The sequence below is a fragment of the Dermacentor silvarum genome, chromosome 8 (genome assembly GCF_013339745.2).
Source record: "Dermacentor silvarum isolate Dsil-2018 chromosome 8, BIME_Dsil_1.4, whole genome shotgun sequence".
In the NCBI taxonomy this organism is placed as follows: domain Eukaryota; kingdom Metazoa; phylum Arthropoda; class Arachnida; order Ixodida; family Ixodidae; genus Dermacentor; species Dermacentor silvarum.
This window is the reverse complement of record NC_051161.1, coordinates 107,012,215-107,039,522: the sequence shown is the minus strand read 5'-3', so window position 1 is coordinate 107,039,522 and position 27,308 is coordinate 107,012,215. Positions and strand designations below refer to the sequence as shown.

Here is a 27,308-nt window from a genome sequence, read left to right as displayed (position 1 = left end):
GCTGTATACCTCTCGTTGGTCGGAAAATTTCGTATGAAGAGGCGTAAACACAAAACTCCGTACCCCATACCAGCTGCGCGGTAGCTTCGCCGAGCTGGGGGAGAGAGTGAAAGCATAGTATAAAATCTGTCAGCCCTTCCACTGGGGTGGAGATGGAAGACCAGCGAAGCTTTACTATGGTGGGAATTATGTATTTCCAATTATGACTATTAGGATGTTGTGTGTAATTGGTTAGTTGAACTATTAAAGAATGAGAAGTATATGTGAGGGGCGTTCATAAAGTTCGTATTATTGGCATGAAAAAAGAGAAACAGGCACTAAATTTTACTGGAAGTTTATTCCACCTTGTCCCGTCAAATACAGAAAGCGGATCACTGCACGTGCTTCGACTTTCCCGATGGGTGCTGCCATTTTTCTTTTGGCCCCCTAGCGGTGTTGCGCGGTATTAAATAGAACATCAGTTTTATATTACGTTAAATGTAGACAGACGCACACTCATTGTGATGCATATTGACGCGAGACAGAAGAAGGAGGAGGAATAAACATTTTATTAAAATAGCACACTGAGGTTCTTGCGGGTGAAGCCCCTACTCCAGGGCCCCACTGGCTCTAGCGGCTCGTTCGGCTTGGTCCAAGGTTGCCTGCTGGCTTCCCAGGTCCTGCCGGGCGAGTCGCGCCTCCCACGACCTTTCAAGTTCGTTGCGTGAAACCAGGGGTGAGTTTCCCTCTGCTGGTCTTTGTTTGCAATGCCAAGTGATATGTATGAGGGTTGGTGTATCGCTGCACCAAGGACAGCAATCATCGTACTGGGACGGGTGTATTTTGCTGAGTGTGTGTATATTGGGATATGTATTCGTTTGTAGGCGTCTCCAGTCCTGGCATTGCCAGCGTGTGAGTTTAGGGTGGGGTGGCGCCATTGTCTGCCTTGCGCGTCTTTGGCTGTCGAGGATATCTCGCGGCAGCGTAGCTGTGAGGTATTCCTCCCGGGTCGATGTGTCCGCGGCTCGGAAAATTAGTCCTCGAGCCAGGCGGTCCGCCCGTTCGTTTCCCTGTACACCTTCGTGAGCGGGGCACCATGTGATGATGTGATCTTCTCGAAGGTTGTTTCCTAGAATGCCTAGGACGCTCCGAGGGAGGACGCCCCTGAGAAACAGTCGGCAAGCTTCTTGAGAATCCGTGAGAACGTGTGCAGATTGCCTCTTGCCCTCTGCCGCTCGTATGGCTAGTGCTATGGCCACCGCTTCGGCCACAGCCATGCTCTTGGTACAGATCGTAGCCGACGTGATTGCTTCGTTGCCTCTAGTGACGACCGCAGCAAATGCTCTCAGCCTCGAGGGGTAGGGGGTTGCGTCTGTGTAGTGAGTGTTTGGGTCGTTGCGTAACCGTTCGAGTGCCACCGCTCTGGCTCGTCTGCGGCCGGCGTTAAACATGGGGTGCATGTTCTTGGGTATTGGGTGCACGTGTATGCGTTCCCTGTCTTGTCTGGGTATTTGGTGCGTCTCCTCCCCGCAGAATTGGGGTGCCAAGGGGTAGTGAAGTCTCTGTAGTAAAGCTCTACCTTGGGTTGTCGAGTTGAGTCTCTCTCTCTGCGCGATCAAGACTGCCGCGGCGTGTTCATCGTACGTATTGTAAATACCCAGACTCTCCAGACGCTCTGTGCCAGTGCAGTCAGGGAGGCCCAGTGCAGCTTTGTAGGCAGTCCATATGAGTACGTTGGCCTGCTCTGCTTCACATCTGCGTCAAAGCTGGTATGGCAGAGCGTACGTAATGCTGCTGATTACGAAGGCTTCTACCAGTCTCCTGGTGTCTTCCTCCCTCATGCCGTCCTTACTGCGGGCTATTCTTCTTATGAGTCTCGATACGCTCCTGGATGTGTGTTTTAGTTTGTTTAGCGTTGACGATACGCTGCCCGTCTCCTGAATTTGCATGCCTAGCACCCGGAGCTCCTGCACTTGTTTGACCGGGCTTCCGTTGATCTCCAGATTAAGGATGGGGGAGCGTGTCTGCTGGGTGTTTTTAGGTCTTATTTGAATAAATTCAGATTTTTCTGGTGCACATCTCATGCCTGCCCTTCTCGCGTGTTCGTCAATTGTGTTGATCGCTCTTTGTAGAGTGCCTTGTCTGTGCCCGTAGGACCCCTTAGTTGCCCAAAGGGTGACGTCGTCCGCGTAGATAGCTACTCCAAGTTCCGGGTCTTCCTCCAACGCTAGAGCCAATTTCCTCATCCCTATGTTGAAAAGTAGTGGGGAGAGTATAGAGCCTTGTGGAGTGCCCTCGTTGGCCATGTTAATCGTGTCGGATCGTAGGTGGCCCAGCCCTATGATCGCCGTTCTGTCTTTGAGAAAACTGTGCACGTAACTGTAGATCCTCTCCCCACAGCCTACTTCTTGTAGGCCGGTGAGTATCGCGTCATGTGATATGTTGTCAAAGGCCTTTTGCAGGTCCAAGGCAAGCAGGATTCTGTTCATGCTTCTGGGTGGTGGGTTGAGAACCTCGTCCCGAAGTAGGAGGAAGACGTCCTGCGTGGAAACCCCATGTCGGAAACCGTACATCGAATTTGGTAGGAGTTCGTTGCCCTCTAAGTATCTCCCGAGCCGTGTTTGGATGACCTTTTCGAAAAGTTTGCCAAGGCAAGAGGTTAACGAGATTGGTCGGAGGTTCTGTAGCGATTTTGGTTTCCCCGGCTTAGGTATTAAAATGATTTCAGCTTCTTTCCATTCAGGTGGTATGGTACCCTCCTATCTTCCAAACCGTGTCGTTGAAGAGCTGCGTTAGTTCCTCTAAAGCTTCGGTGCCCAGGTTTCTGATTATGGCGTTTGTGATACGATCCGGTTCCGGGCGCCGTGTTCCTCTTAAAGGACAGCGCTGCAGCGTATACTTCTGCAGACGATATCGGTTCGTCAAGGGTGGGATTAGCCGGTCCCGTATAACTTGGTGTGGTGGTTGGGGTCACCCTTTCTCCCACGTACGTGTTTTGGAGCTCGTTCAGTAGCTCCTCGTCTGAGCCTGCGTAGTTGTTAGCTATGCGCCTGAGGGCGAGCGTCGTTTCTCTCCGCGTGGTTGCAGGGGTGAGCATACTGCGAAGGATTGCCCACGTTTTCTTCGTGCTTAGAGTGCCGCGGAGAGAGTCACAGAAATTCCTCCAGTTCGTAGTGCACAGCTCTTGCGAGTACGCATTGGCTGCCTCCGTGAGTTGTGCGACGCGCTCTCTAAGCTTTCGGTTGTGTCGCTGTTTCTTCCATCTTTTGGTCAGGCTTCTTCTTGCTTCCCAAAGATGGCTTAAATGGTTGTCGACCACTGGGTTTTTCTGTGTGGTTTGAAATTGTCTGGAGGCTTTTTCCGCCGCGTCCCGTAAATACCCCGTCAAATCTCTTATCGTGTTGAAGTTCGGGGCCTCAGTTTGGCATTCCCTAAATTTCTTCCAGTCTGTCAGACGGGCCGTGCCGATCGGATGTCTTATTTTTGCCGTTTGAATAGAGACACTCAGAATGTAATGGTCACTCCCCAATGTCTCGTCTAGGTTAGTCCAAGTGACTCCTCGTTCATCGCTTACGAAAGTGAGGTCAGGGGCCGTATCTCTTGACACGCTATTTCTCAGTCTGGTAGGTGAGTCAGGCTCCGTGACGAGGATCAGATCGTGAGTCTGAGTTGCCTTCAGTAGGCTGGTACCTTTGGCCGTGTCCCTTCTGTAACCCCACTCCGTGTGCCAGGCGTTGAAATCCCCTAGCAATACTACTCTATCGCCTCGTTTCGCGGTGTTCATGATGTGTAAGATAATTGGTGTGAAGTCCGCCTTGTGATCTCGTGGCGAGCTGTATACATTTGCTACGATGTTCTTCGGGCGACCTCGCTTTACCGGCCATACCGTGGCTATTTGATGCGGTATTTCAATGCCCGGTATAGTTTCGACGCTCACCTCGAGATCCTTCCTAACCAATATTGCCGTCCCCGTGTGATCGGTGTTTTTGTGGAGTGTGTATCCTCTTATTGAGCGTTTCGGTTTGCCGGCTTCTTGCAAGCATATAAGATCTGGCGCAATTGCCGCTGCTTCCACGAATTGTGTCAGTGCAGCTTCTTTGTTGTGCAGGGAACGGCAGTTCCACTGCCACAACTCGAGATTCTCTTGACTGCGTGTGTTTTGTTTAGCCATCATAGGAGCTCTCAAAATTTGTCTCCGTGTCAGTCGTTAACAAGACCTTGGGATCGCGGCCTCCGGGGCTTGTGTTTCCCCGTTTCCGTGTTTTTTTGACCCCTTTGATGGAGTCGTCGACATATTGCTTGAGATTTCCTATCTCCACAAAGAGAAGTTTGAGCTGGGTTTCTATGTTGCGTAGCTGTCCCTCCCCGTGTTGCGCCGCGGTGGCATCGTATTGTGTCGTGTCCGTGTGCATTTGTGTTGCTTGGTTTTGTGTGTTGTGGCTTTGGGTCGTAGTTGCTAGATGTTGTTTGAGTGCTGCGAGTTCGGCCTGTAGTTCAGCAAGACTGGATTTAAGTTGCTTATTTTCTGCGATTATTCTCTGATATTCCTCACTTTGTATTATTGGGGTGGTCTTGGGAGCCGCGACCCTTGCCCAGCTTACCTGCGTGTTCGTAGGTGGCGTCGACTTCTGTCCCGCCGGTTCCGTGGTGGGTCGAGTGGGCAGCTGCGATCCGCCTGCTTGATGTTTCGGGCTGTTGTTTGTCGGTGAAGGCCTGGACGTTGAGCTCGATCCGCGTCGGGGTGGAGGCGGTGTCTTGGAGCGTGCTCGGACTCTACTTCGATCGTTGGGTGACGGAGTCCTGTGTCGGCTTGGCGATCGCGACTTCACTTGGTTGCAAAGTTCCGATTCCTCTTCCTCAGATGTAAACCATCGGATCGCCCTACCCTTTGGGCTGGGCGAGCGCTTTCTTGGTTGCCTGGCGGGTGTTCTCGGCTGTCTGAGTCGCTGTGTACAGCTGCGGTCACCTGTGACGTGTTCCCCCCCGCACGAGGCACACTTTGGCGCACACATATGTCCGTCAAACGGGTCCCTCGTACCACATATGCGGCAGACGCGAGTGTCCGGTTGGGGGCACACATCTGTACGGTGCCCCTTGCTGTAGCAGGTCTTGCACACCTGCACCGTTGCTCTATACGGGTGGCAGGCTAGTTCTCCTCCGCAGTAATACACAAAGCGCGGGAGAGTCGGGCCACAGAAGGTGATCGCTGCACTCTTCGTTTCCCCCATCATGCGTGCATGTATTATTTCCACCCCTTGCGTTCTCACCCGCAAGTTGGCCATGAGCGTTTCAGTAGATGTGCTGGCTGGTATCCCGTGCACCACTCCCCTGAGGGCTTCTTCGCCAGTCGCCGCGTACACGTTTACGGCATGATTGCGACCATTTAGTGTGAGCGTGGTTATGCGACGAATTCGCTCTGCCACTTCTTGTTCCGAGGTTGATATGATAACTATGTTCGATCCCGGCTTTATCCGTAACAGAAAGTGCTCACCTGTTACGGTGTGTTGGCAGGCGGATGAGACTGCCGCAGCCATCTCCGGGGTGGTGATTGTTCGTAGTGGTAAGCCCTGGTGGGGTCGAATCACTATCTTGAAGTCGTCTTTCGGAAACGGCGGGTATTTGATCCCCTTCCTTTTCCTTTGAGTTCGCAGTGGGTTTTCCTCTGGTTTTCGTTCTTCGGGTCTTCTTAGTCCCTGTTTCTTCTCTCTCGCTTGTTGTTTTCTTTGCCGCAAAGTGAGGACGGTGTGCCAGTCGTCCTCGGTGGTCGTTCTTTCCATAGTTTCACAGTGAGTTGTCGCTGGCTTGATGCCGTCGGTCTTGCTCGTCGAAGGTCCGGTAAGGTCCATGTCCTCTTCCGTCGTAGCAGAGGAACGCCCGTCGGCGTTCTTTGTGTCGAGCGCAGACGCCTCGGCCATCGTCAGCGTCTGCGTTGCCGGCACTACCGGCGCAGCTGCCAGCGTCTCCTACCTATCGGTAGGCTTGGCGCGGCTGCCACGTAGTGGAGGGCTTCTTCTGACGTGGCGGTGTAAATAACGGCTCCCGGGTCACAAAACTGGTGTCCACGGATTCCGGGTGACTTCACGAGTCAAATGGAGTCGAACTTTCCTGAGTGTTTAGGGCCGAACACACCAAAAAACATGTAAATGCGAAGCGCGATGTGAGTGCTTCCGCACTCCTCTACGCCACCTCACCATAGCCACTGAGCAACCACGGCGCGTGATTTAGAGAAGTGATGTCAATATACAATCTGTTACACGACAGATGCCGTCAGAAGGCTTTTGATGTGGCTTTATAACACCGTTTACCAGAGGGATTAACGGCAGCACGCGCTAGGACTCACTGAAATTGGACACCGGCTCATTAGAGAAGCAGCAAACTGTGTATCGGACGCACAGGATAGCCGTCGTATCGGGCGTCATTTTGTGACAGAGGGATTAAAAGGTGGTATTGCAACATTTGCGGCACCGCTAATCTTTGTTGGTCAAGAATCGAGCTAGTTGGCGACATTCTTCGTCATATACCATCACCCCTCTAAGGCACATTTTTTTATTCACATAGCCTAAGGGCCCTTCTCGGCATTACATAGGGGAGGGAGAGTGTTACAATAAACATAGGGGGTTATAGTGAACAGGGGAACAGCCATTGACAGCAACATCAATGAAGCACAGTAAATGACACTCGCGTATACAAAAAGTGTAGCAGTTTCGCCCGAAAGGCGAAGCATCAATTGTGATACCAATTTAGTAGGGATATATTCCGAGTAAGGATAGTAGTTTTATCGGCTGCATAAGCATGAACACATTCGCTAACTAACTGAAATAACAAGCGGGGTTTCAGCGCGCACAAGCAAACATGAATAGATCACACTAGATGACCGCAGACAACCACTGTCAAAACGCTGGCAGCAAGTGCAGCCGCCGCAGCGAGCGCAGGTTCGCACGGTCTATCGCTTCAACGGAAACTGGGCGGCCGAATACACAGCGCATACAAGCCGTGTGCAGATCGCTTTCAAGATACGGTGCGCGCGAAAGCCCGCACCGGCGCAAAGTACAAGCGCTGTTTTTGGCAGAGTAGAAGCTGCCTCCCCCTCCATCCCATGCTGCCTTCCTGTTTTCCTCTTTTCGCGTGGGAAATTTAGTGGCCAGTTCCCCCTGCGCCCGGTTATAAGATACGCATTTGGTGCCGCAGCACAGCGTCGCCCCGCCTCCCTCCCTCCCATACCCCCACGGCCTTTCGCGCGACGGAAGTCGCGTTTGCTCTCCGCCGTGCGTTCGCTCTCCGTGATAGCGCGCGTGCCCCGCGCGCTTTCACTCACACATACGGCGCGCGGCGACGATTTTAACGCCCGTGGAAATTTATACGGAACCTCAGGGTGACGGCGATAGCAACGGCGACTCCTGTGTCAATTGATTCCTGTGTCAATTGATTGTTGAAATGTAACTTCAAAAATGCGTGACATTACCGGATTAGTAATATTGAGTAATTTAGGGCATATACCGTATGGGCCAGGTGAGGTGTTATTTTTACGTAGAGTAGCAGGCCAGGTGCTCCATTTTCCGGTCGACCTCTCTACTTTTCCAATCATTAAACTACTTCATCTTCTAGAGACGTTCAATGGCTAATACGATTCCTTCATGACTGATCATGATGTCATTATTAGTGACCTAAACGGAGTTAAATTTTAAATCTGCAGTAATGGGCTCCTACTCAGTGAAAACGGAACGAATGAATAGTTCTCACTCTTCTGCAGCCTCCGATGGGGACAAAATATCACCGTCCTCTGTTAAATGAATGAAATTTCCACAGGAAATCCTAGGTTAACCACTTTCCAAAATTTGTTAGTATTGTTGAAAGCATGTTGAAAGCATGAAAGCATGTAAATCTTCATAAAAATTTGTCTTTAGCTATTTTTATTTTTTCATTGCATAAACTTGCTTCATTTCTGCAATTTGTCCAATCGTCATCACAGTCTGAAAACCTTGCTTTTGAGTACAAGCAATTTTTCTTGTTGATGCACCGCTTTACGTGCGAGATGAACCACGCGCTGTGACTTGAAAACGTGATGGTGATTTTAGGAGTGTATTATTGCTTTAGATGTACGAGTTTCTCGTGAACCCCTCGCCAGTTTTCGTTAGTATTGTATTTATGGAAGTTGGAAAAAAATCTTCGAAAAACTACAACAAGTTGGATAGAAGGTGCTCTACGTCCACTCATTTGTGATCGTAGAATATTTGTTTAATCGAAGCTTTATATGCCTAGGCAAAATCGTATATGGCTAGTCGAAATTACCTATGTACAGAAAACTAGTATCATCAGCACTGGATCGAGCGTCGTCATCTTCTTCCGCAGCTGGCTCGTTGGCGCCCCTCAGGTTGCGCTAGTGCTCTTGCCACTGCTCCCACTTTCATCGTCGTCATCTTCGTCAACAGCCGGCTGCGTTCCCGCTCATCATTCCAACGTAGAATTGCACTTCCGTCGTCTTAATGGGGAGGCCGCGCTTACGGGAGTATAAGCCATTGCTTAAGGCGGTATGAGCCATTACTTGTCTTACCATAACAGACAAATTTTATTTTGAAGCAATTTAATCTTGAAGAATCGCCAAGCGGCAATGGTGGGCGATCGCTGCTAACCACGCCGCCGAGCAAACTCGAGACTTCGAACGCAAGCGACAACGGCGGACTGCGGGAATACCGTCAGTGACGTCGTTCTCTACTTCGCAGCTGAACGTATGTGTAACCTCATCCACTCACAGTCCATTCACAACGTAATTCTTGACCTCGATTTACTACAACAGTGTGGTGCCACTGTTGACTGCAGTACTGGAGAGCTTGTCCTCTCTGCTCTGGCCGACCAACCTGCTACCTGTTCACGCACTCTCGCGTCATTGAAGATGCTGTCTTATCGACACGTTCCTTATCCAGACTTCGAGTTGCTGCTTGCGGTGTCGACAGCGATACATTTGACGCAATTGTTGAGCCTGTGTCTTCGTTGGTTGTGAAGAAAAGTATGCTCGTACCTCGATATGGATGACCCTGTGGCCTGCGCAACAACTAAACTGTGGGTGTCAAATTTAACCTCCCATTCTTATGTGCTACCCAGAGGTAGGCGTCTTGCCTCTTTTGAAGAGGATCCCAGTATGAGCATGGGCGTTTTAATTGATGGCACGTCGCACGAATCCCGAGAGCACGGGGCTGGCCCTGGTGGCCCTGAAGACTCGTTGCCTTTTTTAAAAATGATCGACGTGTCACTGTCTTCAGAGAAGCGTCAAGCCCTGGTCAGCGTTCTTAACAAGCATGCATTATTATTTGATTTCGCGCATAACGCTAACAAAGTTCCCTTTCCAACTACACGGGCTCACCACATGATCGACATGGGGTCCGCGCATGCCATCAGGCCTTACCACGTGTCCGCGTCAGAGCGCAAGATCATCCCTCAACAGGTCGACGACATGCTAGCCAAATGGCTGCCCCGGTCATCCTCGTGAAAAAGAAAGACGGGCCCTGCAGGTTGTGTGTCGACTACTGGCGTCTCAATTCCGTGGCGAAAAAGGATGTGTATCCACTTCACAGGATCGATGACGTTATTGACTGCCTTCATTCCGCATCCTACGTTTCATCTGGGGACCTCCGATCGGGCTACTGACAGATACCCATGCATTCAGCTGACAAAGAGAAAGCCGCTTTTGTGACCCCAGATGGCTTGTTAGAATTCAATGTCATGCCGTTTGGTTTGTGCAATGCACCTGAAACATGTGAAAGGTTTATGGACACAGTACTGCACGGCCTCAAATGGGAGATTTGTTTGTGTTATTTAGATAACGTCATCAATATTGGCCGCACTTTTGCAGAGCACAACCACCGATTGGATGTTGTTTTGACGTGCCTTGAACAAGCTGCCCTTACCCTCAACTCCAAGAAATGTAACTTTAGCCAACGAGAGGCGCTAGTACTTGGACAGCTAGTGGACAAGCACGGGTGGAACCAGACCCAGAGAACGTCGCTGCAGTTAGCGGCTGTAAACAACCGCAGTCACAACGCGAGCTGAGGTCTTTGCTCGTACTTCCGACGTTTCCTGCCCAACTTGGCCGATACTGCCTGCCCTTTGACTTGATCACTGCGCAAGGATAATTCTTTCACCTGGACAGCAGATTGCGATTCCTCGTTTCGTCAACTGAAGTTAGTGCTCTCTGCAAGACCTTGAAGACTTCAATTTTGACACTTCTGCCACAACAACATTGCACACAGAAGCGAGTGGAATCGGCCTCGGCGCCGTCCTCGTCCAGCGTTTTGGTGACACCGAGCATGCCATTGACTATGCCAACAGTTCGTTGAGCAAGGCCGAACAGAATTACACCGTCACTGAGCAAGTGTGTCTCGCTGTCGTCTTTGCTGTCCAGAAGTTCCGCCCATATCTCTACTGGCGCGGCTTCACGGTCGTTGGTTCACTACGTTCGTTGGTTGGTCTCCGTGACCCGTCTAGCTGCCTTACTCGATGGGCGCTACGTTTGCAGGAATTTGACTTTGCAGTCCATTACAAGAGTGTCTGACACTTTGCGGACGCCGACTGTCTTTCGAGGCTCCCTCTACCAACAAGTGCTTGTGACCCGGACAATTTCGATGAGTTTCTGGCCGCCATCGTCTACATTTTTCCCGATCTGGCCACCTTCCGGGAAGAGCAGTGTGACAACCGCAGCCTGGATGCCCTCTTCACCTCAGCTGCTCAGCCGACAGGAACTAATGGCTTTGTCTTCCATGATGGCCTGTTCTACAAGAAAAATTATGCGGCTGATGGTGCCCGCCTCCTCTTAGTGGTACATAACAATTTCAGAACCCATGTGATCCGTGGTATGCACGGCGACTCGACCGCTGGGCACCTGGGTTTCACCAAAACATACCACTGCATTCAGGGCCGACTGTACTGGACTAGTATGCGACGGGATATAGATAAGTATGTGGCCAGTTGTAACAAGTGCAAGCAATTCAAGTGCCCTAATACTTCTCCGGTCGAACTCCTTCACCCTGTGGCGCCACCGTCACCTCCTTTCGAAAGGGTTGGAGTAGATCTTTTCGGCCCAGTCCAGCGCTCAACAAACTACAACCGTTGGATTATAGTCTGCATCCACCATCTGACGCGGTATGCTGAAACCGCAGCGATGCCAACGGCCACGGCTCTTGTTTCGAGCTTCCTCCTGTCCCCCGTTATACTGCGTCATGGACCCCCCGTGTTATTGTGAGGGATCGTGGTCGCCAGTTTGTGACCGACGTAGTCGAAGAGCTGTTGCATCTCTGTGCTTGCCAGTTTTGCTACGCGACCCCGTATCACCCGCAGACAAGTGGCCTCGTCGAGCGCACTAACATAATTTTGACCAATACACTTTCCATGTACGTCAATTCCAGGCACAAAAATTGGGAGGACATCTTGCCTTGTATCACATAGGCCTACAACACTGCAAAGCGTGAAACTACCGGCTATAGCCCTTTTTATCCTCTTTATGTCAGACCACCCCGCAGCTTCCTTGACACCATTCTACCTTTTACTCCTCATGCGGACTCTTCTATTGCCCAGACACTCTGCCGCGCTGAGGAACTACGCCGTATAGCTCAGCTCCGTACGTTGGCATCCCAGGACCGCACGAAGATCTGCTATGATTCAGAACATAGGAATGTGTCGTACGACAAAAGGGACGTTGTATGGAGGGAGTTCGCATGCGCGGCATGTGCCAGAAGTTTCTGGCTCGTTACACAGGGCGTTTCGTCATCACCAGTCGCCTAAGTGATGTGACTTATTATATTGCTCGCTGGTTTCTAATGGCTACCGGTCTAAGAAGACACAGCTTGTTCACGTTGCCTGTCTGAAACGCTGCCATACCCGTGACTCCGAGTGGACGTAACAGTTACTCGCCCAGCGGGCTTCGTCTGTGGAGGGAGGAGTGTTTCGCTAAAGTTACGGCAAGTACCGAAGAAGACGAGAACGAAGTGCGCATGTCTTTGCAGCGGATCGGGGTCGGTGCGGCCCCTTTTCATCAATTCGTCTTTAAATAAACGCACTCTCTTATAACAATATGGACACTCAAGCGCATTTTTGACGTCGTCGTCGCCATGGTGTTCAGTATAAAGTCCAATGGCGATAACATCGTCGCCGCGCGCTGTATGCTGTATGTGCAAATGAAAGCGTGCGAGGGCTAGCCGACGATGGCGGCCCAATCTCGTGCGTGCGAAAGAGGAAAGCGGAGAGGAAGGTCTTCCGTCGCGCACAAGGCACAGCGAGGAGGGATGGGAGAGCGCGTTCTACTTCGGCGGCTGCTGCGTTTAGCACGCCCATCTTGATAGCGACCAGCGATGACTACAAAATCGGGGTGCGCCGAGAGCTCACGTCAATTGAGAGGCAGCACGAATGTCAATTCGCTCGCTGCTCCTACCACGCTTCCTCCCTCAAGCGTTTTTACAGCGAGTTCCCGCAGTCATCGAGTAAATGTGTACATGTTTGCTTGTTCGCGTGTGACATCAGGCTTGTTATTTAGTTAACGTGCCTATGTTTACAAATTTATACGGCCGATAAAACAACTGTCCTTACTTCGTGTAGCTGTCTACTAATTTGATCGCTTTCGATGCTTAATTTCGCCTTTCGGGCGAAAGTGCGACTTTTTTGCGTGTCCCTTACCCTACTGTTGCGTTGTGGCGCGTTCTTACAACGTCAGGCGCGTCGTGCCTTGTGATTCAATACCGATTTAAAGCTCTGGAGGGTCAAGAGCATTAAATTCTGGAGGGCCCTTCTCTGGAGGGTCCAGCATAGTAATTGACGAACACAGTCATCACTGAAATATGCAACGCATCTGTAGTCGTTATGCGCTGTGTTACCTGGCTGTTTTGTGAAAACATCATATACACGGATAATGACAATGCGTGGTATATTTACATATCGTACATAATACAACTGAAAGGAACATTACTGAGTAATTGATGTTTGTCATTCTCAAGATTTATTAACTCTGTGGAAATATTTCTTGTGCGAAAAGTTTTCCCCTTAAATTCAGAAATTATAGTACAGTAATGTGCACAGTGCCTGACATGTCTATCGCGTTCCATAGATTCATTTCTCCATGATGCTTCCTTTGCAATGCTGCCACAAATGCTTTCCATGAATTTTTGGTGTCTTTTTACTTCTCTTTCTTGTTCTTTTTTTTTAAATTGATTAATTATTATATCGTATTGAGCGTCGTGTCTCACATGTCCATTACATTTCTTATTTTCCATAGATTTTTTTCATATTAGAGGTTGGATTATTTTGTTGCCTGAATGCACTGTACCACATTTTATAAAACCCACTCCTGCTTGAGGCGAGAGAACAAGCCAGCAATCTGCAATAAATAAATAAGTATACTATAATATTTCTTACCTCTAAAACCGTTTCACCAAGCCCGGTGAGTTCCCTGTTAGTTCCTTGCACATCTTTGCCGTTCTTATTGCCCTCTGATTGAGTATTACTAGCGTATGGATATATCAATCGAACATCGTTTCTAATGTCTGCATAAAAACCAGGGTTAGAACTAATGTAAGCTAAAATATATGGATATGTCTCAGAGCAAAAAAAGAAAGTAAACTTTACGCCTACGTCTATTCCTTCTATAGAGAAACAATATTTCGCGGCGTGCGCATGGCTGCTCCAGCTCACAATGAGTTCGATGGGGTCACATTTCTTCGTTGATAAGTGAGTAATCTTTAGAGTGCCGCTCTCACGCACCCGTTGCTGCAGCGAGCGTCGGCGTAACCGAGTGAAAGAGCGTAGCCAAGGATGAAAGAGCGAACGCGGAGTGCATTCTGTGATGAAAGACTAGAGGAGGAAAGGGGAGGAGGAGCGTATGGGGAAAGCGTGAGAAGAAAAGTGTAGTGCGGCGACGACGGCTACGACATGGCGCCAGAGTAGCGCGCGTCGTCTGGGGCCTCTGTCTGCGGCGGCTGCTGTGAATCCCGCCCACACGTCACCCACCCGCTGGTCCTCGCGATCTCCAGATTAGCGAGGCTGCCGCGGCCCACTTCGCTCCGTTTGAAACGTGCCGCACGAGACAGATTGTTCGTGCCAGCCAATATACCGCGAAATGAAAGCACGTACAGAGCTGCACTCAAATTTCGCATTAGGGATTATTGTAATCATTGGTGAATTTTTAAATGCGAAGCTTTTTTTGCTGGCAGCTCTGTCTGTTATCCCGCGTCCGACATCCCCACAGCGCATGCGCGTTCCCTCCCCCTCTCTCTCCTCTCCTACGCTCCCCCCCTTTCTCTCCTCTAGGAATACTCTACGGAGCGGCGCCCACTTGCCACACCCCTACAGAGCATGCGCGTCCCCTCCCTCTCTCCTCTCCTACGCTCCCTCCTTTCTCTCCTCGAGGAATCCGGAGCGGCGCGCTCGACAGGTGGTGCGACAGCTGCATACACCGCTGGGGGCGCTACGGTAGTTCCGCGGTATGAAAATGACGCAGCGCGCGCCTCATTCTCTCTCCTGTGCAGCGCCGCGAATAGCAATCGGGCCGCTGCCGCGAAACCATCTCCCGCTCAAGCTAACCATCTCCCCGCTGCTTCGCAACCACACATGGTTCCCTTTAGCGGGAGATGGAGTAATTTTTTTGGTCACAGAACGTAGCATTTCTGTTGCACGCTGACTGTATATGGTTGCTTGGGGATGTCACAGCAGCGGAGTTGTCGACAAGGAGATTTGTCTTCATTAGGGCTGCCTGCCGAAACCTTGGCTCCCCTGTCATCTCTTGTAGCACAAGAGTTATTCGCTTCCAGCTTCCAGTTAACATTCGCATTGTTCAGTTACCTATGCGCTTTATGTGCTCTTTGCGGTATAGACACCTAAGTGAAGTGATATCTGACGTAAAAACACAAATCATCGTTTCATACAAATGGTTCTTAACAACTCCTTCCGCATTGTTAAACCCGTCGTCGTGGTGGCGTAGGTGCTTTGGCACTGCGCGGCTACGCCCGAGGGCGCGGGACCAAATCCCGGCCACGGTGGCCACATTTCTTTCTGGGCAAAATGCAAAAGCGCCCGTGTACTGTGCATTGGGTGCGAATTTAGCAACCCACGGTGGTCAACGTTATTCTACAGTTCCCCACTACGGCGTGTATCAAACTCGTCTTAATTTTTGACGCCAAACACGAGTTTATTTTTAATTCTGCATAACAGGCTTGTTTACACGATATACATCCACAATATGCGTGCTTTAGTTTTGCGGCTTTTCCACGTAGCGAAACCGGTTATAAAACCGATAACATATCCATTAATCTTCAGACGTACTCTAAGATAAAGAAAATATTCGAAAGAACTGGAACGCGGAAACCAAATATATTTGCAAGAACATGAAAACTTATGATCGCACAAGAAAGTGTCTATGTGTGTATCGTCTCAATGATCACTCTTAACCACATGCACAAAACAGGCCATACTGCTTCACTAGTCAAGAGCACGCAACTGTCTATATAAAAATTGTATGTTTATTAAAACCTATATTTATACTACGTCCCATAACGTTCTATTATTTCATTCCCTTTCATCTTTGAACACATTGCTTAAGTGTACGCTCATACGCAAGCTTAATAAAACGGTTATGAAAGCGTCTTAATTGGGTGTTCTGTAATTCGTGGTTTCGTTTCCGCACAACAAAACTTTGACATTTCACTCGGTATATTTTCACGCGAGGTTTCACGCAAAATGAGCTGAAGAAATATCAGAAATAAACAACCTCGAAAAGTGTTTACAAAACAAATATGCTACTAGAGCCCACCGGTTCATATAACTATAAGGTAATGATAGAATGAAAAATTTTCGTATGGATTTGAAATTGCCGCCTCCAATTACGCTAAAGTAGCTGTATGAGTTGACGTGAAAGCTATACAGCCTTTGTAATTTTTATACAATCTAAACATTTTGTCACTTACCGCACTCTGTTACTCGCACACATTCACCGTTCCTTGCACGGGCATATCCAGCTACGCAACCGCACCTTATATTTCGCTGCCTTTTGCACGGCCATTTTTCGGGATCGGCATCATTACAGTATACTTGTGGAACGAAGGCAGCTCCATGGCATATAACTGCAGCTGTATTTTCCGGGCATGCTGATCAAGAAATAAATGCAATAAGCATAGATATTAAATGACGAGTAGAAATAAATGACCAGTCCGTAAGAGACCGGCGCGGACTACAAATGCTAGTAGTATTAGCTTTAGAAGCGCGTTGTCTAAATTGATTGTTTAAAGAGTTGGTGCCTGTCACAAAAGAGCGCGTAATCAAAGCGCGCGCCGAGTGTCGCGCAAGCCAGCGAAAGAACACGCCGGTCCCGCGGCAACTTCAACAGAGGGGGAGAGCGCATACGCCTCAAGCAACCACGCTAACAACGGCGCCGAAACGTCTGGAACGAGGTTCGACGAAGCGACGTTAACCGGAGAGAGAGAGAAAGCACACGCGCGCGCCGAGACTCCTTCTCATCCGGCGAGCCGAGAGAGATAACAACAGCGTGAGCGTGCGTGAACAGCATGAGTCATCATCACCCCCCCTCGAGAATGTTCCGAAAGCAGCGGTCGAAGGTACGAGAAAAGAGTAGAAGCTTCCCAAGCTTTGGCCGTGCTACGGAATCACAACTCCGATCGAATGTTCGAGAAGGACCGTCGACGGCTATATAAACGCCGTGCGAGCATTGTCAGTTAGGAATCCAGGAGTCCAGTGAGGAATTCAAGAGTTGAGTCCGCACCGTGAAGTGATGTAACGTGAAGACCAAGCGTCTGCGGAAGAAGGGGATTCCCCGGCAAGCTAGTCAACGAGTTCGTCGAGCGTCTGCATTTCCGGAAGAAGCTCCTTCTTCGAGATTTGCTCCCAAGTTACGCCGAGATCGTCTGACTCCAAGACCAACCAGCACGGTGAATACGATTGGACACTTAGTGTTCCTATTTATTTTGTACTTTACGTGTTGGACTCTTGTGCTTGTCGTTATTTTCTGTGATTGTTAATACCCATCTGATTTGTATTGTGTTGTGTCTAGCCTAAGTGTGCAAGTGTGTGTGTGTAACTGCCTTGTGTGAAGAATATATTTTGTTGTGTTTTGACAACTCTGGGCTCTGACTCGGTCTTTGGACAGCAACCGGCGTTTGCTGGCGCACCAGAGGGCCCACTCTTAATTGTCCTTGCTTTCGTGGGATTATTTTCGGAAGCTGATAAGTCGGCTTTGGAATTTGATCCGGCGTCTGCGCCTCGTTCACCGGGGTCAGTGACAATATTTCTGGCGTCCACGACAGGACCTTTCTGGTGCAAATTGTGTGTCCATAGTAGGGAGAAAGAGCCTAGGGTCGTTTACATTGCTATTGTAAACGATTTTGAGTGTTGCACCACGTTTTGCTAACTTGTGTGCAGAGAGCAGTTCGATTGTTGAAATCTAGGCAGATAATTTTTGCACGCGGCTAGATTTTTGAAGGGCATTATGGATCTCGAGAAATTAGTTGCCCTTGGTGAGAAGATGGGTCTTTCCGGAGCGGAACTACGGAAGTGGGTTAGTCAGAAGGAAAAAGAATCTGTAGAAAGAGAGAAGCTAGCGGCCGAACGGGCCAAAGAGGAAAGAGAAGCTGAAATAGCTGAGAGAGAAAGACAGAGACAGCATGAGTTAGAACTCGAACGACTTCGATTGCAGCAGCGTACAGACGCTCCCGCCCAGGCAAGAGTCGATAGCACTGAAAGGGAAGAAACTAGCTTCCGTCTGAACCCAAGCAAACTGCTTGTGGCATTCGATGAAAGAAAAGATGATCTGGATGCCTATTTGCATAGATTTGAGACAGTTGCTAAAAGCCAGAATTGGCCAGAGGATCAATGGGCCACTGCGTTGAGTACGTGTTTGAGCGGTGAAGCACTTAGTGTGTACGGTAGGCTGACGCCAACCGATGCCTCTAATTATGGAAGGGTGAAGGCTGCTTTACTGAAAAGATTTAGGTTCACCGTAGAAGGCTTCCGAGATAAGTTTAGGACTGGAAAGCCCGCCGATGGCGAGACGGCCACGCAATTTGCTGCGCGGCTCAGTCACTATTTTGATAGGTGGACCGAACTTTCAGAGACTGCACAGGAGTACGGTGCGCTTAGAGAGCTTCTGATCAAGGAGCAATTCCTCATCAGTTGCCACCCGAGCCTGTCACTCTATCTGAAAGAAAGGAAAGCTAAATCGCTTCAAGATATGTTGGAATTGGCAGACCAATTTTTGGAAGCACAGGGAGGCACCAATCTCTCCAAGATCAGAAAAGAGGAGCCAGAGGATGCAAAGAAACCGGCATCCGATGAAAGGAGAAACCCTCCGAAGTCTGTTCCGAGGTGTTATCTCTGTAACCGACTGGGCCACCATGCTAACAATTGTCGGACCAATTTTACGCGCCCCAACGAGGTCAAATGTTTTAAATGTGGGCGAACGGGGCACAAAGCCGATTCATGTCGCAACGGAGTGAAGGAAACTTCCCAAGCATCCTGTGTGTATGCCCCGCCAAAACATCAAGAAGAAGACATAAACGACGGCTTTGTAGAACTTCGAGACGGAAAAAGAATTCCGGTCGTTAATGCGGTGATGACACAACGCCCAGAATTTCCCGATAAGGGAATGCCTGTCCTTGCCGGAAAAATGGCAGGAAAACAAATTATGGTGTTACGAGATACCGGCACCAGCACAGTGATCGTGCGGAGGGACCTGGTCGAAGACGAAGAGCTCACGGGCGAAACCAGTTTGGTCTACCTAGTCGATGGTACGGTTAGGAAGCTTCCTGAAGCCAAGATTGAGGTCGATACCCCCTATTACAGTGGGAAAGTCACTGCGCTTTGCATGGACAACCCACTGTACGACCTAATCATAGGGAACATCGAGGGAGTTCGCGCCCCAGACGATCCGAAACCATTGGAAGAAGAGCCGAAGACCGAACCCTCGACGATTGAAGAGGCACGCGGAAAACCATCAGCCTCTGACGAAAACACCGCGGCAGCTGTCACCCGAGCTCAAGCAAAGGCTCAGGCAAAACCGTCCCAGCTCCCTTCCAGACCCAATTCCGAAAATAAACCGACCGGGACCCATAACCACGCGAAACACTACTATAGAAAGACCAAGGACAGGAAGTTCAAATTTAAGAACCATTGACCATTAGTGTGTGGTGCAAAGTGTTGTGATGAGTGTGCTGTTTGTTTATGTATCATGTGTTTGTTTGTGTTCTGAAACTACCCTGTCGTAGCTTTGTATACTTTTTTTTTGCTCATGTTATATTTCAAATGATTGTCTTGTTACGCGAGATACGAGTTTCTGTATAGTACAAGTGTAATCATTACGCGAGAGATGTATTATTGTGTAATATAAGTGTACTAGTTACACGAGCGATGTGTTATTGTGTAGTCCAAGCGTACTTGTGTGACTTGTGTTTGTACTCGATGTATCGCGAGTGATGTGTGAATTGTGGTGGACTGATTTATGGACTTACGGACTCGTGTGTAGTGGACTTTTGTGCGCGCTTCTTTTGTGTTTCTTTGAATATTATTGCATAATATTCTTAAAGTGGGGGGCAGTGTCACAAAAGAGCGCGTAATCAAAGCGCGCGCCGAGTGTCGCGCAAGCCAGCGAAAGAACACGCCGGTCCCGCGGCAACTTCAACAGAGGGGGAGAGCGCATACGCCTCAAGCAACCACGCTAACAACGGCGCCGAAACGTCTGGAACGAGGTTCGACGAAGCGACGTTAACCGGAGAGAGAGAGAAAGCACACGCGCGCGCCGAGACTCCTTCTCATCCGGCGAGCCGAGAGAGATAACAACAGCGTGAGCGTGCGTGAACAGCATGAGTCATCATCACCCCCCCTCGAGAATGTTCCGAAAGCAGCGGTCGAAGGTACGAGAAAAGAGTAGAAGCTTCCCAAGCTTTGGCCGTGCTACGGAATCACAACTCCGATCGAATGTTCGAGAAGGACCGTCGACGGCTATATAAACGCCGTGCGAGCATTGTCAGTTAGGAATCCAGGAGTCCAGTGAGGAATTCAAGAGTTGAGTCCGCACCGTGAAGTGATGTAACGTGAAGACCAAGCGTCTGCGGAAGAAGGGGATTCCCCGGCAAGCTAGTCAACGAGTTCGTCGAGCGTCTGCATTTCCGGAAGAAGCTCCTTCTTCGAGATTTGCTCCCAAGTTACGCCGAGATCGTCTGACTCCAAGACCAACCAGCACGGTGAATACGATTGGACACTTAGTGTTCCTATTTATTTTGTACTTTACGTGTTGGACTCTTGTGCTTGTCGTTATTTTCTGTGATTGTTAATACCCATCTGATTTGTATTGTGTTGTGTCTAGCCTAAGTGTGCAAGTGTGTGTGTGTAACTGCCTTGTGTGAAGAATATATTTTGTTGTGTTTTGACAACTCTGGGCTCTGACTCGGTCTTTGGACAGCAACCGGCGTTTGCTGGCGCACCAGAGGGCCCACTCTTAATTGTCCTTGCTTTCGTGGGATTATTTTCGGAAGCTGATAAGTCGGCTTTGGAATTTGATCCGGCGTCTGCGCCTCGTTCACCGGGGTCAGTGACAGTGCCCAAAGGCTATCACCGTAATCCTTACTAAAGAAGTAGCAGTTTTGCTTCACAGACGAAACAATGATTGCGATAGTAAACAGGGAGGCAGCCATACGAAGTAAGAATAGTAGTTTCATCGGCTGTATAAACTCGTAAATAATCGTATAATAACTAAATTAACAAGCATGGTGTCACGCGCGCACAGGCAAACATCAAGACATCTCTCTCGACGACCGCGCACACTCGCTGTCAAAATGCTAGAGCCAGAAAGCGTGGCAGCAGCCGCGAGCGAATTGACCTTCGTGCTGCCTCTCGCTTCAACGCAAACTAAGAGTCGAGAACGTAGCGCACAGGATGATATGAGCCCTCGGGCCGCCTAGACTCTGTACTCATTGCCGATCGCTCTCAAGATGGAAACCGATCGACCCCGACAATAATTATCGCAGATCGCTTTCAAGATAAGGCCAGCGTGGCTGCTCTCAGCTGCGCCATACGCAACCGCCGCCGGAATAGAACGCCTCCGGTGCCTTGCGAGCGGTGCAAGACGGCATGCTTCCTCCCCGACTACCCCCCTTGCGTGCACGAGATCCAGCCACCATCCTAGGCTTGCCCTTGCACGCTTTCACTCGCACCTACAGCATACGGCGCACGGTCACGGTGTTATCGCACTAGAACTTTATACGCAATGTCATATCGATGCCGATGGCGACGCAAACACCGACGACGATGGCTGAAATGCGCCTGGAGTCTCCATATTGTTATGAGCCAGCTGTCCGGCGGACAATGCTGATGCTGAAGCGTAGAGCCGACAAGAGGAGGAAGTGACGCTGTGGTCCGTCATCTTTGTGGTTGCTGTCCCACTTTTAGTCTCCTTGTACATAGTGTAAATAAACCACCTTTTCTGTAAATTTCCCCGTAACATCTTGGTGGAGTTTCGGGGTACTTCACGAGCACATCACGGAACTTCGCAGCGGAAATCTCGTGGGCCCTTCTACCATGTCGACTGAGAGGTTCGTTGCTTCGGCTTCGGCTATCACAGCACCGATTGTCTTGACCCAACTCCGGGACCCTGGCACCTTCTCGGGCACCGACAACATGGACGTCGAAGACTGGCTAATCGAATATGAACGAGCCAGCAAGAACAACCAGTGGGACCCGAATATAATGCTGGCTAACATCAATTATTACCTCAATGGAACGGCCCGTGTTTGGTTCAGAATACACGAGGAGGAATTGATAAGTTGGAACACCTGCAAGCAAAAACTGCAGGAACTCTTTGGGAAGTCAGTTGACAGCCAGCGAGCCGCCAAGAAGGAACTTTCGTGCCGGGACCAACCATCTACTGAACTGTACATTGTGTACATTCAAGATGTATTAGCACTCGGTCGGCGGGTTGATGACAAGATGCATTCTTAAAGGCATCCCCGACAACCCCTTTAATTTACTGGCATACAAAGACTGCTCGACGGTCGACGGCATTATAAGAGAGTGCCGACGCTTTGAAGAAGCAAAGAGCCGTCGTGTCTCAGATTAATTCGTTTGGCTCCCTAATACCGCCGCTAGCTCATCGTGCGAAGTAGTCCAGCCGCCTGGTGTCGAAAACTTGCTGCGTCTTGTCCGGCGCGAGATTGAGGCTGCGTATCCGTGGGTTCCTCCGGCACGTTCTTATGACGAGTCCCTCCCGGCAGTATCTCTTATTCCAGCTGTAGCACACGAAGAGCTGGCGAATGCAGGCATCCATCCGATCTGTATTGTACTGTAAGTAGCCCTACAGTCGGCAATTTCTTTCGACCTACGCCCACAATTGACCCCTACCTCGGATACCGCGACCCAAACCAGTGACGCACACATGACGAAGAAGCAGTCTGCTTTAATTGCAATGGAGTAGGTCATATTTCCCACCATTGTCGCTATCGTCGCATTTCGTCTCCTCGTCGGGCGTACGCTTACCGCCCAGAAGACAGCCGGTACTCACCTATTCATGCCCGCAATGACCTGCCGCACTTTGATGTTGCTGCTCCGACGCACGCTACGACTGCGGCTCGCTGTCCCCACAGAACTGGCGTTCTCCCTCACCGATTGCGCGTCGCTCACCGTCGCCATACCCTCGCCGTCCCTCTTCGGAAAACTGACCGGTGCAGCTCCCGGAGGTGGTGCTACATTGACCAACCAAACCGGAAATCCTCTATTGACCCTGACCACCCGACAAAACCTTTTTGGACATAGAAGTGGACGGCGTGCCTGTTTCGGCACTCGTAGACACGGGGGCGCAATTATCGGTTATGTGCGCTCGTCTTTTTCGTTGTCTCCGCAAGGTTCTGACGTCCGCGGCGTCACCTCACGTTCCCGTAGCCGACGGTGGTACATCTTCGGTAAATTAATACTATGCCGTCTGGTAAGGAAATGTATTTCCTGCTGCTACAAGGACCTGCCAGCAGGCCACAGGAAGACCGCCAGTATATTTCGAAATTACTAATTGCAGCGGATTCAATTAGTTGGAATATAATACACAGAGAAGCTTTGTGTGAGTACAAAAGTGTCGGAACATGAGTACAGGCACGCAGGCACACAAACACACGCAAACACACACGCACGCAAGCAGTCTTGCAAGTAGTCTAGCCCCGGTTGTATAACTTACTGCATCACCAATATGTCGCACAAAGAAGCCTAACGGCGATCGTATACCTTCATGAATTACCCAATGTGCAGCAGGCCTTCTTGTGTTGCAAGAGGTTAACACCTGCCGAACGTTTTTTGTTTAGACGACGGATAACATGGCAGATAAAAGGCTTAGTGCAACAATTCTAAACGAGCTCATTCACCCCGGTTTTCTATTTTTTGCTGTGCCGACGATGATGAACAGACTCACCATGGTTTCGTAGCGTCTATTGTGTTGCGCTGATCACCAAAAGGACGCCCATTCTAGTCTGGGATCTAGCGGTGTAACGTTGAGGCGGGAGAAATTCAAAACGTTCGTTAATGTGTTCAGTGTAAATGTTTTTTCGCTGATTCATTGTCATTTTTGCTTAGTGATGCTCCTGAGTATTACTTCTACCAGGATCCTGTAGTGTTTCCTTCACTTAGTAGTACCCACGTCCAAACCCATTTGAGTGATTTTGAGTGTTGAACTTTTTCGCCGGGTCATTGTCATGACCTACATGACACGCATGTCATGACATTTTTGTCATGACCTATCACTTATGTTCGTCATACACCACTGTCATAATATGGCAATTTTGGTACATAACTTTACGAAACGACCCTGAGAGCACAAAGTCGTAGGCGGCTAGATTGATAGATACGGTCAAGGTAGCAAATGTTCGCCAAGAAATGCTTCACATTTAAAAATATTGGACATGGCAACGTCAAGTGTGTGTAAACATCAAAAAACCAAAAGCGATTAATGGACCGGCATGACGCAATGGTGAAGGAAACTGCAAACTTTTTAAGCAAACGAACTCGATACTAGCTCGAAATACAATATAAATAAAATAAGCACGGATATAGATACTCAGTTCTGTGGAAGCTTTCAGGGTAGAAAAAGGTCCATGAAATGGAATAATATTATCCATCCTGCCGTAGCAGGAAGCTACAAAAGAAACGCAATTAGGGTTTCTGAGAAAGACAGCAATGCCACGGAGATTACATCATCATGTCACGTCCTAACTATACTCCATCTCGCAAGCTGTTATCAGCACTGTGGAAACTACATGAATGTAGATGTACTCAGCCGCGCCGCGTCGTCTGCTCAGCGTCTGTTTGCCATCCTGTTACATGCTCTATGGTTGGTAGATTGCCTCAAAACATATTTTGACACCGTAACCATAAGCTGCGTTCACACGCATGCGACAGCATGGCTTCGCTTTACTTGTACCCTTTCCCTGCAGTTACCTTGCGGCCTCCTTAGCAAGCAATAAAGACGAACGCCCTCATAAAGGTTCACCTGCGGCGCAGCGTCTGTACCTTGCGGCCTCCTTAGCAAGCAATAAAGACGAACGCCCTCATAAAGGTTCACCTGCGGCGCAGCGTCTGTTCGGCGTCCATGCTTGGTATTTGCTCGCTACCATCATCCAGTATGATGCTAGAGCGGGGTAATAAATTAATGATGCAGTGAACGATTAGGCGTTCATAGCGTTCCGCATCTTCAACGCATCACCAATGCTAGTGCTATGGTGCCATCTGCTAACTAGAAATCAAGCCAGTTTTACGGCTCGGTGCCATATCTGTAGTCCTATCAGCGTGAAAACAAACATCCAAACTCATTAATTACGACTAAACATAGCTAATGATATGACCTCTGCTTGAGATGAGACTTAGCGATGAGGAAACTTGCCCCTTGTGTCTTGCTGACAAGGCGGAGAGCCAGTAAAAAGCGCGAATAAGGATCGAAGCGGGTGGTCAGTGCCGTATGGGGGCTGCCATGTTTTTATAAGTGATCACGGTTACCGGCGGTAACCAGCGGTACGGTTACGGCTACCGGCGGTAACAACCGCAGTAATTCTCGGTATAAGACATGCATGCGCAAAGGTCCTAACATGTCACGTATAGCTGCACGGTTCTTTCTACCAAGAAAAATAAAACTCTCTAATGTAGCCAAAAATCAGCCAGTTACTCCAGGAACTATATATCGCTGCGCAAGGATGTTGCCTATGTACGCCTCGTACCATCGGCAGTGCTGACAACAGCTTGTGAGATGGAGTATAGGTAGAATTTTTGAAGTCGCAACAGCGCGCAATACATGGCAGTGTCATTTAGCCTCCGAATGTTTGTTGCAGGTACTGTGGGTAAAAAAAAAGAAGGCTAAGTTTCAAGTTTAAGGAGCTTGTTTTTGTATCTTTGTCATTGCAAAAAGAAATTCATTGTCTTGGGAGGTTCCATATTGACCCTTACCGTAGGACACATGCTGATAACAGTACTAAATTCAATTATGCTTTAACCAAGGGTTCCACTTCAGTACTTTCTTTTTGTGTGTTAAAACCAATTACTGTGCAACTGCATCCTGGTAAGATAAGTCTGCTTGTACGCCTGCTCTTGTAGTATCGTGTAGTCAATGGTCCATGCATTCTTCGTGAATCAAAAATTCAAAGAATAAACTCGTGAAGGTTTATAGTGCTATGGCCTCTAAGTTGGTTGCAATAATATTATTTTGCAAGAATAAAACTTACATCCCTTGAGAGGCGATGCCATAGAAGCAAGCAGTATACTCATGAAGGGTGCTTTCATTGCCTTTCTTTTTATCCCTCAAATTCAGGTCTGTAAGGACAGTTGAAACAACATCAGTGGATTCAACAAAATGACTCGGTAAGAGTTCTTCCAGCAAAACAATGTGTAGTTTTATTTCTTCGCTGCTTTACCAACCTCAGTAGAAGCTGCTCAGGACAATCGCAACATTACAAATCCTGAAAAGTCTGCTTACTTGAAATTCGAAGCGACTAGTTGTACTGTAAGCAATTATTGTCAAATATTCTTGCCTGTTAAAGAATTGGTGATATAATAGACGCCCTTTTTTGTGCTTAGCTGATGAAGAAAAATTTAACGCCTACGTTTGCAGCGAAATGAGTTTGCCGACAAAAACTTGCGGTGTTAATTGGCGTCGTAAAAGCAACATGGCACGTCTCACTTCGGCGTCGTAGCCACTTTATCACTGCGGCTTGCTTTCCAGTTTGATATTACAGTTTTATATCTGCGCTCTTCGACGTCTGCTTCTACCGTGTGTTGGAACACCTTAAGAAAGCTCGATAGTTTCCGGTATCTACATGTCGACTGCCTATAATATTTTAAAATGCAGGAAAGCGGTGAAAGTGGAAATAATTCCTTTACAATACTATTCGCTATAACTTCGTATGCCCGTTAAACAATATTAGAATTATGTCCACTATCGTAAGCTGTAATGCCGTGGCAAAGGAGGAAAAGAAGGAAGAAAAGGCAGGGAGGTACACCAGGCGCACGTCTGGGTTGCTACCCTAGGCGAATAGAAGTGGGTCAGGAGATAAAATGAAAGAAAGGAGAGGAAGTGATCATGAGAAAGGTGCTAGCAAATATATCGTTGCATTACTCATATATGCGTCACCGAAAACCTGTTGACCCTGAACTACAAGCTCATGGTACATTAAGCCGACTTTAACGCATAGAAATGAATGCCTAGAATTTGAAACCAATGCCAGAATACCACACTGTCAGAATCCCGCTGCAGGCGCGTAGCCAGGGGGGGGGGGGGGGGGCTGATGGGGCTTCAGCCGCCCCGAAATTTTTTCGTGCAGGCATGCACCGCCGACCAAAACAACCACCGGCGCCGGTAACCATTTTGGATTTTGTCTACAATGTCTTTTTCACGCTCGAAAAGACATTTCGGCACGAACATTGCCAACTAGGGCTAGATTTCGCGGCAACGCCTTTGCACCTAGAGTTAGATAACGCAAGGAGCCCCATCCGAGCACAAACTTTCAAGGGCTTTTGGATAGCGAGCGGGCGCGTTGCGGCATCTCGCAGCGGCCGCGGAATCTACGGAGCGCATGGATTTCAATTTCATAACTTTATAGGTATAAAGTTCTTATAATCTTTTGACGCGAATGGTGCACCGACATTTCCAAAGGCGTGCTTTAAATTTTCAATTCTGGAACTTTATCGCTTTAAAGTTCTCATTAACTTGGGCCAACATGCGCGCTCTGGAGCCCTCGTGTCCAAGCCATTCCAGAAATGGAGGCACGCGCTCGCAATCTTCCACGCAGACCAAAATACTAAATATCACCGTGACTGTCAACTGGCAGCTC

At 49.0% G+C, this 27,308-nt stretch overlaps 1 long non-coding RNA gene across 1 annotated transcript; it reads right to left on the bottom strand.

The window, feature by feature from the left end:
- Positions 1 to 13,440: 13,440 nt before the first annotated feature.
- Positions 13,441 to 25,793, bottom strand: LOC125939761 (uncharacterized). Its single transcript, XR_007463130.1, has 3 exons — positions 25,704 to 25,793; positions 15,918 to 16,097; positions 13,441 to 13,502 (listed from the first exon to the last, which is right to left on the bottom strand). It is a non-coding gene; the product is annotated as an uncharacterized LOC125939761 (long non-coding RNA).
- Positions 25,794 to 27,308: the final 1,515 nt, after the last annotated feature.